This window comes from Grammomys surdaster, unplaced genomic scaffold (assembly GCF_004785775.1).
Source record: "Grammomys surdaster isolate TR1022 unplaced genomic scaffold, NIH_TR_1.0 131, whole genome shotgun sequence".
NCBI classification, from domain to species: domain Eukaryota; kingdom Metazoa; phylum Chordata; class Mammalia; order Rodentia; family Muridae; genus Grammomys; species Grammomys surdaster.
Window position 1 is genome coordinate 5,705,709 of NW_021604589.1, and position 14,095 is coordinate 5,719,803.

At 37.6% G+C, this 14,095-nt stretch overlaps 1 protein-coding gene across 7 annotated transcripts in view; it reads right to left on the minus strand.

Moving 5' to 3' along the window:
- Positions 1 to 14,095, minus strand: part of Frmpd4 (FERM and PDZ domain containing 4) — a 992,697-nt gene that overhangs the window by 105,138 nt on the left and 873,464 nt on the right. The window lies entirely within an intron of this gene.

A 14,095-nucleotide genomic window follows, 5' to 3' on the forward strand; every position in this document is an offset into this window, starting at 1 on the left:
CAGTTGGGGCCCTTTCCATTTTTTGTTATTACTTACTTCATATAAGTTGTATGTTGATATTTCCCTCCCAAGCCCCTCTCCTCACCTATGGCCCCTTTGTGCATTTCTGGTTTCTGTGGATACTCCATGTTGTATAAACAGATCTGAAGAGTTGGAACAAGATTTGGAGTAGTATTTTGTGAACATTTTGTGTTTGTCTTTCTTGGCGTGGGTTACCTCATTGAATAGAACTGTTTCTAGGACAATCCATTTTCCTGTAAATTTCATTGCTTCATTTTTCTTTATAACCAAAGAGTATTCTATTGTGTATGTGTACTGCATGGTCATTATTCATTCATTAATTGAAGGAAAATTAGGTTGTTTCCATCCCTGTATATTGTATGGTAATAAACACTGCTGAGCAAGTAAGTATCTGTGAGGTAGGATGTTAAGTCTTTTGGGCATACACCAAGAAGTGGCAGCTGGGTCATATGGCAGATTTATTTTTACAAATTCTCTATAATGATTTCCTGAGTGGCTGGACCAATTTGCATTATTACCAACAGTGAATGAGGTTTCCTTTTTTTTCCCCACAACTCCTCTAGAATTTGTTATCAGTTGTTTTCTTGATCTTAGTCATTCTGACTGAGGAGAGATAAAAATCTCAAAGTCAGCTTAATTAACATTTTTCTAATTGCTAAAAATTATGGACACTTTTTGTGGTATTTCTAGGGCATTTTTTGTTTCTTCTGTTGAGAACCTGTTGTTTAGATAAATAGCCTATTTTTAATTGGGTCATTCGTTTTCTTGACTCCTTGTTTTTTTTTGTTGTTGTTGTTTGTTTGTTTTGAGTTCTTCATAGACAGCCTACAAAAATTCATATTCAATATAAGAATGCTAAACAGAATACTGGAAGCAATTCTTTGAAGGGAAGACAGGAATAAGCACAGCCCAGAGACTCTAGAAAGAAAACAAAGATATAATTTAAGGAAATATAAAGCACACCTAAGAACATAAAGCAACCAAGAACATCAAAATAACTTCAATCTACACACCTTTCAATAACTAACTGTAAATGTTAATGGCCTCAATGCACTAATCAAAAGACACAGGCTAGCCGAATATTTTAAGCAACAAAATCTATCCTTTATCTACAACAAACTCATTTGTGCTGGAAAGAAAGGTATCCCCTCAAAGAGAAACCATGGGGAAAACGTATTCCAAGTAAATGGAATCAGGAAGCAAGCAGGCACTGAAGACCTCCGCAGAGGGGAGACCCTCTCTCAAGTCTCAGAAAGTCGCGACCACCCAGTAATCTACTCGAGACACCATATACCGGAGCAATTGCGAGGTTATTTATTAGGGCGTGACAACTAGCTGCCGGTCAATTCGCATGCCCACGCAGGAGCTGAATTGACCCCGACTGCCAGTTTGAGGGGTGTTTTTAAAGGGAAAAACCACAAACCAAGGAAATGAGGAGGGGGTGAGGGGGTTGCTAGGGTGGTATAACATAAAAATAGTGGAACATTCCAAAGGAACCCAACCTACATGAGTCAGGATCGGATGAAAACTCTCTGTACGCTTATCTTTCTCAAGAATGTAGTCCTGCCCTGTCACTTCGGCCTTGCCCTGTCACTATGGTTCTCAGCTTGGTTCCACCTGACTAAATTGCATTCTTTCCTTTCTCTTTGCGGGTCGGCCAGTCCCAGTAGTGGTGACTGGTCTTTCCACATTCCTAAAGAAAGCCTAAAGAATATTTTATATCTAAAAAGGATTCTATATACCCAGTATCCATAACTTTTCCCTCTACAGCACCACCATCCTAATATCTGAAAAACAAATGTACTTTAAAACTAACTAGTAGAGACAAAGGAGAATCACTGCATTCTAATCAAGAAAATACCACAATGTAAACTGTAGATAGACCAAACTCTGGTGCATCAAGTTTTATAAAAACAGTACTAATGGTATCAAAGAGCCAGCCAGACACAAAACCTCCAAGTGATTCTAATACCTTACTTTCTCCAATAGATAAGTCATCTTGACAAAAAAGTAAACAGAGATACCTCAGAATGAAATGGCATCTTACATCAAACAGACATAACAGATAAATATTCCACCCAAATATCAAAGAATGTGCATTCTACTTTGCAACATAGAGAAACTTATCTAAATAGACCATATATTGGGACACAGAACAAACCTTAGTGAATATAGAACAACTGAAATAGTTCCATGTATCCTATCTGATCATTATGGAATAAAATTTAAACATGACAGAAAGTGAAACTCCAGTAAGTCTATGAACTCATAGAAATCAAACAACTTATTACTCAATGATGAAAAGGTCAAAGAAGAAATCTAGAAAGAAATCAAAATATTTCTGGAACTAAATGTAAGTTAAAACACAAAACAGCACAGTCTCTGTGACATATTAAAAACAGTCCTCAGAGGGAAGCTTATAGCTCTAAGTGCCTATTTTAAGAGATCAGAAAGACCATAAATAAATGACTTAATGAAGCAAACCAAGAATTTTGAAAAATAAGTTTAATACAAACCCAAACCCAGCTGATGGCAAGAAATAACAAAGATCTTTCATGTCTTTATTTGTGTGGTGTTTGTGAGTGCGCAGATTTATATGGTGTGTGTGTGTGTGTGTGTGTGTGTGTACTTGTCTGAGCGCACTTGCATTTCTACGTGTAGGTCAGAGGACTGCCTATCTCAGGAGTTATTCTTCAGGTTCTGACCATCGTTTTTGAGACCAAATGTTTGACTGGCCTGGCATTTGCCTATTAGGCTAGACTGGGTGGCCAGCAAGCTGCAGAGATCTGCCTGTCTCTGCCTTTCCAGGGCTGGGATTACAGGAGCATACTAGCAAAACTATTTTCTCACGGGTTCTAGGGTAGACCTCAGGTCTTCACACCTGCAAGGCTGACACTTTCCCATCTGAACTATCTCTCCAGTCTAGTTTCTTTGATTTGGGTACTAAAATTTTACCTGAACATGGCACAAATAATTGTTACATATCATTTATGGGTAATTATTTGTGCTCTAATAGCAGAATGAAGTTGGAGATGACATCACATAGGCTGAAACCTTTCCTATCTGGTCCTTTTACAGAGAAAGATTTCTTTTGCTTTGATGTAGTTTGTTCTAATTCTATTCATCTCTGCATAACAAATTCCAAGATTCTTGACTCTGGCCATCCTCCTTCACCTATATGACAGAACACTGAAATCACTCTTATTCCTGTCACCATGTTGCCACGGGGCTTTACCTTTTTTACCATCCTATTACGTTCCTACAGTCCAGCTCACTGCCAAGCATTGGGTTTCCAGTACCACAGTGGTGATTCTTGGGTGCCTGTGTCTCAGAGACTTTTAATCATTACTCAAGTTCTCTTTATCCTAAAGGACTAGATTCCTGGCCAGGTTCTTTTCATTGGTTTGATTGGCTGTTCAGGCTTGTACTCAATTCCCCTACCCTACAATTTCAAGAGCAGTAATGACAACCTCTCCCACAATGATCTAACTGATTACAAGTCGAAAAGTGCCCTCCCATTTGATCCTTAGACAAAGGCTTAGAAATTATAGGCACATTTATAGATGGAGAAAACTAAGATCTGAGACTTAGGCAATTTGCTTAAAATCACTAGCTGTAGTGATGAAGTTGATGAGAACTTTGATGAGGACAACAACAATCTTGATTTATTAAGTGCTGATCAGACTCCTAGTTCGGTTAACGCTTGCTTCACTGTGATTTAGGTAATTCGTACGAGGCAAGGAAATCAGGAATTATAAAAATCAAGTTCTTTTCCCAAGGTCACAGACTACCAAAATGTAGATGTAGGATGCAGGATGCAAGTTCACATGATTCTATTTTTTTTTTAAATAGCTGTGCTAGTTAATCTTAGTTGTTAGCCGGACTGGATCTGGAATCAACAAAAAGACAAAGCACGGGAAACACCTGGGAAGGATTTTCTTCATCAGGTTACTAAAGCGGAGAGACTTATTGTAAACACAGGCTACCACTGAAGATAAAGGAAGATGGAAACAAAAAACTGTTTTGCCTTTGCCTACTTGCATTTATTCTCCCTGGCAAGTTCATCTAGCTTGTTGCTGCCGCATTCATTTGCTGATATGAGAATCCAGCTTTGTTTGACTTCCAATAGGGGTTGAAAACCAGCAGCTCTCTGAAACCCCTTCAGGCCTTCAGTGGCAGATTGCTGTTGCTGTAGCAGGCAGCCTCATGATCTGAACAAATAATGAGTTCCCAGTTCTATTACTAGAGAACCCAGACTGGAACTCAGATATGTTTTCATTAAGTTAGTTGGGTGGTATTTTGAAACACTCTCTTTAGTTCCTCTTCCAACCTCATTTTTTTTATTTCCTTTTCCTACTGACCTCAGGGAGTCACTAATGCCAACCTCATTCTAAAACAAAAACAACAACAACAACCACCCAAGAAACCAATCCAACAACCAAACAACAACAGCAAAACCCCCTGCTTGTTTATTTAGATTTCTTTGCCCATTTGGTCAGCAGGAATTTGAGGAGCACGTACTCACAGAAGGAAGTAAAGGAATACCTGGGTTTAAAGAACTCAGGATAAATCTAGGAAGCATATCCAATGAATCAGAATGATGCTCCCTACAAAGGAACGAATCTAACAATGAGAAAAATTGGGTGGTTCTAGGACAAGCACAAAGGCATAGACTTCTCGGGGTCTATGAAAGAATAGGCATGCTCCTCATCTTCTCAGAAGCCAATCTAGAGGAAGAACTAATTAGGAATCCCCAGACAGCCTTGTGTAATTAAAGAACCTTATTTCCTAGTCAGATCCCTGTGATGAGCAAGTTCTGGAAGAAATTAGCTCCATAGAGGTTTGCATGTCTCAGTTAGGTTCAGGAATGTTGAGTGTATCTGGGATGACAGAGAAGTCGTCTGAGGAAGAATTGAAAGCAACAATTAAGGAGTAGCATCATGATCCCTTTCTTCTATGAGTTACCAAATACAGAGTGGATTGGCACTAAGGTATCTTGGGAAATTATGGAGGACAGATGATGCTCCTGAGGAGTAGGTCCTTATAAATCTGACGTCAGCACTGAAGAAAGTGGAATGAACTGACAGGGCACAGGAATGTGGATATAAAGAAAATGATGGCTTATTATACATTAGATATGAATAACAACACACTTTAAAACATCAGACTATATAGCTGGGAGTCTTGCCCACCAGTTCCATCCACTGTGCAACCTGTAAAATATGACTCTAGCTTTGAGTTTCTGAGACATGCTACTAACCATCTCTTGGAAAGAAGACTTATATACTGTTCTGTGGCATGTTCTAACCACAGCAAAAAAAAAATGTACACTTTCACTAGAGGTTTATTAATTGTGGTGGTTAGTCTTGGTAGGTTTTAGAATCACCTAGGAGATTCATCTCTTGGAGTGTTTGTGAAGACACTTCCAGAAAAATGTAACTGAGGATGGAAGACATACTCTGTATGTGGGTTGCAGAAGCCTATGGGTTTGGGATCCCAGATTGAACAAGAAAGAAAGAGCCAGACAAGGGCCAGCATTCATTTCTCTGCTGATGCACTGTGACCAAGCATGTCTAGTTTCTACCATCCCAGCTGGAGCTTTTCTTAACCACCACATTTTCATGGCCATGATGGACCATGTCTGTCAATATGCAAGCCAAAATAAACTCTTCATTAAGTTGCTTTGGTTGTGTGTTTTGTCACAGCAATGAGAAAAGCTATTGATGTATTCACTTATATTTTGTCTTTTTAGCTACTTAGAGAAAGGGCAGGCAATGAGTTGTCAATTTATATAGTTCCAAGGCATGACAAAATAATAATTATCTTCTATCACTTTTTGCTTAATATAAGTAACATGTTATGACAGTCCGCAGTGGCAAGTATATGTGATCATTACAAACACGGCCCAATTTAAATTAGTTCTGGTTCTTCAAACCTAAACATTTATTTTATACACATGAATTGCTCAAAAACTATCATAATAAATAATAAAGAGAGATTTGATGAGGGTCTGGGAGATGGTCATTAACAAAATCTAAGGATATTAAAATAATCTAGCGGAAGCCATTTTTTATCCTGATGTTCATCATTATGGGTTGTTATAGCTTTTATGAACTAGGAACTTAGGTTCCTTTTTCTCTTTTGTCCTCATCAGAATATTTTTTCATACTTTGCATTTTCTGGATCCACTGACCTCTTTCTCCTTAGGGCCTGCAATTTGCAATTGTCAGAAAGCATGTATACTGCAAGTGTGAATTAGGGAAAAGCACAATTTGTAATGTCAGCATAGCATGGGGCTGCTTCTTTTGTGTTTTTAGTGAAAGTGCTTGCTGCTCTTACTCTAACAAGGCCTTATTATATCATATATCACCATGCATATTTTATGGGAAGGTTGTTTAGTAGAGTCCTTTGCTTTGTTATTTCACTAAGTAAAACCGTGATGCGCCTCAAACCAGCTGAAATTAGGCAGGAAGGTGACCTTCTTAATGTATTCTATAGACACGGTGCTCCTAGAACACGATGAGATTTGACTTCCCATTATAATCTTCAGGAAGAGGGACTGATAAAGAGGAAGACATGCTGAGAGCTGATTTTTAGATGGAGCCTTTCTAACTCTTCTTCCTCGCCCCCCTTAAAAATCTTGCTGATCTCCCATTGACTGCAACATGAAGGCACTCCTGAGCACTCCCTGTGCTTGGCAAATCTAAAATAAGAGGCAGGCTGTGTGTGTGTGTGTGTGTGTTATCAGTGCCACATAGAGTGAATCTATGTGTTTTATGGGATAAGACCAGGTTGTAAAGTACAATTCAAGCTCTGTTGTTTGGTTGCCCTACCATGTACGGAGGGTTTAGCATGCTTGGCCCTCTTTAGAATACCAGGGCCTAGAAGTTTGTACTGGATTTATTCCATTCCCACTGTATCTTTTCCTCCCTACTCTGACCACCTGGCAAGTGCTGCAACCTTATTCAGCCTCAAGTCCTCTTTTCTTCACTGTAATCACAATACACAATACTTGCTCACAGAGCAGATGTTAGGAATATGTGTGGTAAACTGTTGGAAAGCCTTCATCCAGGAGCAGATTGGAATTGAAGCTATGAGTTACTCACTCTGGGATTTTGTGTAGGACTTGCATCATCTTGTGCTTCTGTTATCCTGTCTGTGATTTAGAGTTAACCTGTGGACCCATGCATGGTTATATACACTAAATGTTTTAACATATAAAAGTATGCACCATATTAGAATTTGCTTGTCTCAATACAAAGGAAATAAATGTTTAGCAGGTTTATTATAAAATAAGGACATAGATTACATGTTGCTTCTCAACCACTATTAATTTGCAGTGTTATTAATGCAATGGCTTCTCTTTTCTGAAATGTCAAAAAAGCCATTCTTAAAAATTATGCAGAGCTTTGACTTTAACAGTGGAGGTGACTTGGACCATGGTTGTGGGGAGATAGGGATGTTTGTGTTTTAGGATGACGTAAGTTTTCCTTTTAAGCATTCTTATTTGAATTATTAGACTAACATTCCTATTTTAAAACTAGTTGACATAAAAGTAGCCAGTTTTATGTCTAGTTTTATGTCAACTTGACACAAGCCCTAGTTTTACGAAAGGAAGGAGAATTGAGAATTTGCCTCCATAAGATCTGGCTGTAAGGCATATTTTTCTTCTTTTATTTATTCTTCTCTCACACAATGCATCCTGACTGCAGTTTTCCCTCCCTCCACTCTTTCCAGTCCCCCCTCCCTTCCCCTCTCCTCCAGATCCACCTTGCTTTTCTCTTCCCAGAAAAGAGCAGGCTTCCCAGGGACATCAACTGAAAATGGCACAAGATACAATAAGACCAGGAACAAGCCCTCACATCAAGGCTGGGCAAGGCAATCCACTGAGAGGAAAAATGGTCCTAAGAGCTGGCAAAAGCATCAGAGAAACCCCTACTCCCATTGCCAAGAGTCAGAGTGCTGCAGCTTGCAGGTAAGGTATTTTCTTAGTTAGCAAATAATTGGGGAGGGCTCAGCCTATAGTGACTAGTTCTATCCTTAGCCTGTTGGTTCTGGGTTCAATAAGAAAGCCAGCTGAGCAAGCCATGAAGAACAGTAAGCAACATTCTTGAATGGCCTCTGCATCAGTGCCTGCCTCCAGGGGCTGTTGGAGTTCCTTTCCTGACTTCCTTCAGTGATGAAATGGGGGATTCTTTCCCCATCCCCAAGTTGCTTTTGGTTATAGTGCTTCATCACAGCAACAGTAACCCTAATTACTATAGACTGTGCACACATATTACTCAACCAAGAAAGTCAGTAGAATAATAATTTTATCTCTCATTAACTAAAGTAATAGTAATTCATCTTTGACTCTTTTTATCATTTCACTGAGACCTACTTGATGCAATGTGTGTGTATGTGTGTGTGTGTGTGTGTACATATAAATTGTTTAAAAAACCTTTACAACTTAGTTTGCACATCCATTACCTCACAAAGTGATGATCTTTTATATGTAGGGATGACAATAGTAACCACCTATTCCATTAGCAGATTTTAGCTGTGAAGTACAGTAGTGACTATCATCATCAAGAGTCTTAGCTCACTTTGTGTTATTTGAAACAGAAAACCACAGACTCCTTAATTTAGAATGGATACAAATTTATTGGCTGAAATTTCTAGAGGATGGGAAACTCAAGATCAATGTGGCAAAATCTAGTGAAGTCCTTCTCAATGCACCACCCCATAATAGGAGAAGAAAAGGCAAGAGAAATCATGATAGGAATGACCTCTCTTAAACCTTTGACTGTTTTACAAGAGCCCTTAAACCACTGTAAGAGGGCTTTGCTACTATGAATTAAACACCCTTTAAAGACCTTACTTACTAATACTATTTATTACTCCAGAAATTAGGCTTTATCTATTAATTGTGAAAGGGACAAAAAGCACTTGAACATGTCTTTCTGCTCTTGGTCCTCCATTTTTTCCTCTTAGTTATATTAATATTGCTGTATATCTAGGTGCTATAATATTTGGTGTGTATATATTTATAACACTATCCTTTTCTCAATGAAGTATATTTTCTCATATGAGAGATTTGGAGTAGAGGTATGTATAGTCATTGCTGATCTCTTCTGGTTTACATTAGAATAGAATATCATTTCCTATGCCTTTATTTGCAGCCGCAGCTTGTTACTGGAGAGCTAATGTGAGTCTCTTTGTAGATAGAATCTTGGTAGATCTCATTTTCTTTAATCTACTCAGTTACCCTGTCTTTTGATTGGAGAACCTCATCTATTTGCATGTAAACTCATTATTGGTTGGTAAGGAGTAATTACTGCTCATTTGCTCATTGTTTTCAGACTCTTATATGGTTCCTCTATTCTTTTTGTCCTCTGTTTCTGAACTTGCTTTTGATTTGTTGATGCTTTGTGATAGTATGCTTTGATTTCTGTCCTTTACCCTCTTTTCTTCTTGTTCTTTAAACTAACTGATTTGGAACAACCTGTGTTCAAGTTTGTTTGTTCTTCTGTATAGCTGTGTCTGCTGATGAATCTCTCTACTGAATTGTTTAGCTTTGTAGTTTTGTTATTTCTGTTTTATTCCTTTTTTTTTTTTTTTTTTTTTTTTTTGTTTTTTGAGGCAGGATCTAACGTATACCAGGCTACAGGCTACCCTCAAACTTGATATAAAATTCTGGCTTTCTATCCTCCTATAACCACTCCTTAAATTCTTGAGTTCAGGTGTGTGTCCCCATACTCACTTGTTTCATGCTTTTTGATGAAATATTTATACATTAAACTTACAATTTTGTTCTTTCATCATTTTCCTGGTGTCATTTAGCTGTCTGTGATTACCTGCATCTCATTAAGATCCTGCAACAAGATAACTATTTTGAATTCCTTTTCATGCCTTCTATAGAATTCCATTTCCTGGAGATTGCTACAGAGAGCTTCATTAGTCTTCTTTGATGGTGAATGTTTGCCTGATTCTGTATGATTCTTGCAGCATTGAGTTGGTGTCTGTGCATTTGAATGAGCAAATACTTCTTCCTATTTTTATAGACTGGCTTCAGTAACTAAAACCTTTTCTTGTTGGTTTGCAGGCCTAGTAGAATTGCCACTGGGATGGCAGCCAAGTTTCACTGAAGCTACAGAATTTGACTGCTTCAAGATCTGCAGCGTGATCCAGAGCAGTTCTATTATCAGGGTCTTTGGACAGTATGGGTCGTATTTAGACCCAGGGCTAACTTGTTCTCAAGATCTTTGTCAATTAAACTGACATTTAGAAAAGGGTCTGTTTTGACATTCTTAGCTGTTTCCAGATGATGGACGACCTTGTATGAGGAATCACACCAGGATCATAGAATGGTTCTTACAAGGTCATGGCACAGGTCTCTGAATGAGAAGAAATGACTCCAATCCATGATGAAAGTACTGGAATTGTGTCATGGAACTATTTTTTTAATTCACAGCTGTGACTTAGATCCTCAGGCCAGCTTTTGGAGGCATAGATAGACATGTGGCTTAGAAGGCCGCTGGGCGATCAGGCCTGCTCCTAGATCATAGTTAGGAGTAGTGAGAGAATATATGGGACACAGTTCAACAGGCCTGTCTCTCAAGGTATTATTGACCTATCTTCTCATGAAGGTCTCTGTGCAGGCATAACTATTCCCAGATTAGTTAAGAGAGGGTTAAGATAACTCATGGATAACTTTAGATTTCTGAGATTAACAGGTCTGTTATCCAAGGCATGAATAGATATAACTCCAGGAAACAAAAAGTTTATATAAATCCATAGGAAAACATGGGTGTTTCTGGATCAGTAGATAGTCATAGTAAGTAAGCTAGCTAGCCAAATAGGCATGAATATGTCTATTTTTAAAAAATTCTTCCTCCTCAATCCTCGGCTCTACTATAGTTTTACAAACCCTATGTGTATTCCAAAGATTCAATAAAAGTACTTTTGGTTGTGGATTGCCACTATTGAACAACAACAATAACAACAACAAAGCAAAAAACAAACAAACAAAAAACCTGAAAACAAACAGAAGACCTCTTTGAAAACCATTAGCCAGCTTGTTAACACCTAGTTTGAAAACTATCATTATTCCTTTTTCTATTCCAACTATTTTTCTTATTAAATTAACCCTACTGCCTTTGAGATTTATTTGTAATCCCAGAGTAATAGTCTAGAAACAGTAACTGTCTCAGAAACCTCAGTTGCCTTCTATAGCTAAATGCTCATAGTTATAAGTCATCAAGAATAATCACCATATCAAATGAATGAAAACAAATGAAGGAGTAATTACCAGCCCTGCTGCAGAGGCTGGTAGAAGCAAGGATAAGTCCCCTATTTCAGATTTTATCTTCTTATTATGAGACTGGTATTTCATGTCTTCCAAAGCTATGTTATAAAGACTAGAACTGTGTTGTTCTGTGTTTGGCTTTTCATTGTTACCTTCAGGTACTCAAGAAGGGGAAGTAAAGGGGAAAACGTTTTCTAAGTTTGATAACTAGGCTTTAAAAGTGGAACTGGCTTTTATGGTCATGAAATATTATTCTATTTATGAAGAAACTTTATGTATATTTTTTTAGGATGGAAGGAGAAGTCTATGACATTCTTCAAGCTCTACAATGGATCTCTAATCTAAAAAGACTAGTGCATTAGATCTGAAATGAGAGAGTAGTTTTTATACTACTGCCTTGAAGGACAGATTTTGAGGTTGTGCTTCAGGACAGCCTCATAGACAATAAATTTGTCTATATCTGGCAAAAAGTACTCTTTAGAAGTAGTTGCTCTTTGCAGGAACAAAGGGAAGCTATCTTACAATCATTTATCCATACACAGAATTTTCCTTCTATTCAATGTTGATGGCTGCTCTTTGCTATTAGAACTTCACTGCTCAACTTGTCCTTCTATCTTCCTAGAAGACATTTTTACCACTGTGCATAGTCATAAATACAATCCAACTAATTTGAAGTCTTCAGCAGAACAGGGATCATGCCTTCTGTATCTGTATATGCTCAGCACCTTACATGATGTATGCAGTTGGTGCTTAAAAACTGTTGAAGTCCAGTAAATTCAATGGCTTGGCCTTCCTTGGAAGAATGAGGCATGAGTCATAACAGTTCTATGAGCAAATATAGTACATACTGTTTTAGAACAAGATGTAGAGATGTTTTTAAGTTGTTTTTAATTGTGAAAGGTCAAAGACAGTGACCCCTGGGTTCTATGATTTTAAGGAAGGATATGGTAATTTGTAAAGGGCATGGGTTTTTCAGAGAATTGTATCCTCAATGACTATAAAGTAGAAGTTAGTGTTAACAACTTAGAAAACTATAAAATGAATGGCACTCATCTAATTTCAGTGCAGCAATTATAGCACTTCTTGAGATGACATGGGAAAAAAAGTAATATGGTTACTATAGCAGTAAATTGGTCTCCAAGAAACTCTCATTTTCTTACAAAACATAATAAATGTCTATAACAGAGTAGCCAAATGATAATGAAATAATCCACAAAACCCCAAATATATCTGAAAACAAAACAACAACAAAAACACATTCATAAGCAAATGCTATAGTGTGGGAATGGAGGTACAAAACAAGACTAAACCACTTAGACAAGCAAATAGATGCCAATATTTAAGGAGAACATTTTATAGTGTTATTAAAATGATGAGTGTTTTTCCGAATTTCCTTACTGGCTAACAAAATGGAATATTTTATTAAACAGAAGGGGAATTTATCTTGTGTAAGATACAGACATTAAACCACATACTGGCTGAGGAGCCCAGTAAAAAGGAGATTATTTTTTAAGAGCTCAACTTTTAGGTCAGTACACATTATGGCAGACGAATGACTAAACTTAAGGGAAGGCACACTGAAGTTTTGTAATGCATGAAGACTTTCAAATTTGGGGTTTAATGAGTTTGAGGTTAGCACTGTGTCATTGTACTTAACTTTATTTTTCTAAAATAAAGTATACCTTTACTTTTATAAAGATAAATGTACTGTCCTTCCATGAAAAGACAGCTTATGTTAGGATCACATGTTTACTGTTTCAATTGTTTCTAGACTCCCTGGCTTTTAACCACTAGAAAAATTCCTTTCAAATGACCTTTCTTTATGCGTTCAATGTGGAGGCTTGTCTGTCTTAATAAACAACTTTACTTGAAGTCATTGCTCATTGTACTCAAGATTGTACATGCACTAATGGGTTGGAGTTTGTTTCATTGATCCCTGCATTACCATTACCTGGGTCCATTTATTATATAAACCACAAACATGGTGTATACATATTTCATAAATGAGTGAAGAATTGTTTTCTGAGGCATCTATTCAATAGCTGCTATTCAAATATTTGCAGACTTTTAAGCTGAAGGAAAACTTGGAGGGACCCAAGTAAGTCTATAATTTTCAAAGGGTATTTTTTTTTAAATCCATTTAATAAACTATCAAGCCCATCACACATGAGCCAAACATTGCACAAGAGTAAGGTATTTTTTCTCATAGTACTTATAATTCACAACAACCTGCATTCCACATCAGTGTTTCTCTGTAATATATCCATGGCATATTTACAAAAGGATACAAAGACTACATTATAAAATGAACATCAAGTGAATGAGACTCTTTAGAAAATTCTAAGAGGAAGAGAAATAGCCTCTAATACCTGCTATCTACCTTCACAACATCTTTCCTTCTACTTAATTTTTATAAGAAACTGGTAAAGAATGGAAAAGATGACTGTGGTGCTATTGGATAGTTGGTGGTCTGCTGTGACTTTATGTTTTCTTCTCAAGTCGCTATCTTGATGAGTAGGGAGTTTTGTGTTGTCTTATTCAGATGATCTGACTGAGAAAATAAGAAACACATACACACAAACTTACAAATACATGAGAAAGAGAGAGAGAGAGATGAAGAAAGAGAGAAGAAGAGAGAGAGAGGGAGAGGGAGGGAGGGAAAGGGAGAGGGAAAGGGAGAGAGGGAGAGAGAAAGAGAGGGAGAGAGGGAGAGAGGGGGAGAGGGAGGGAGGGAGGGAGGGAGAGAGAAAGAGAGAGAGAGAGAGAGAGAGAGAGAGAGAGAGAGAG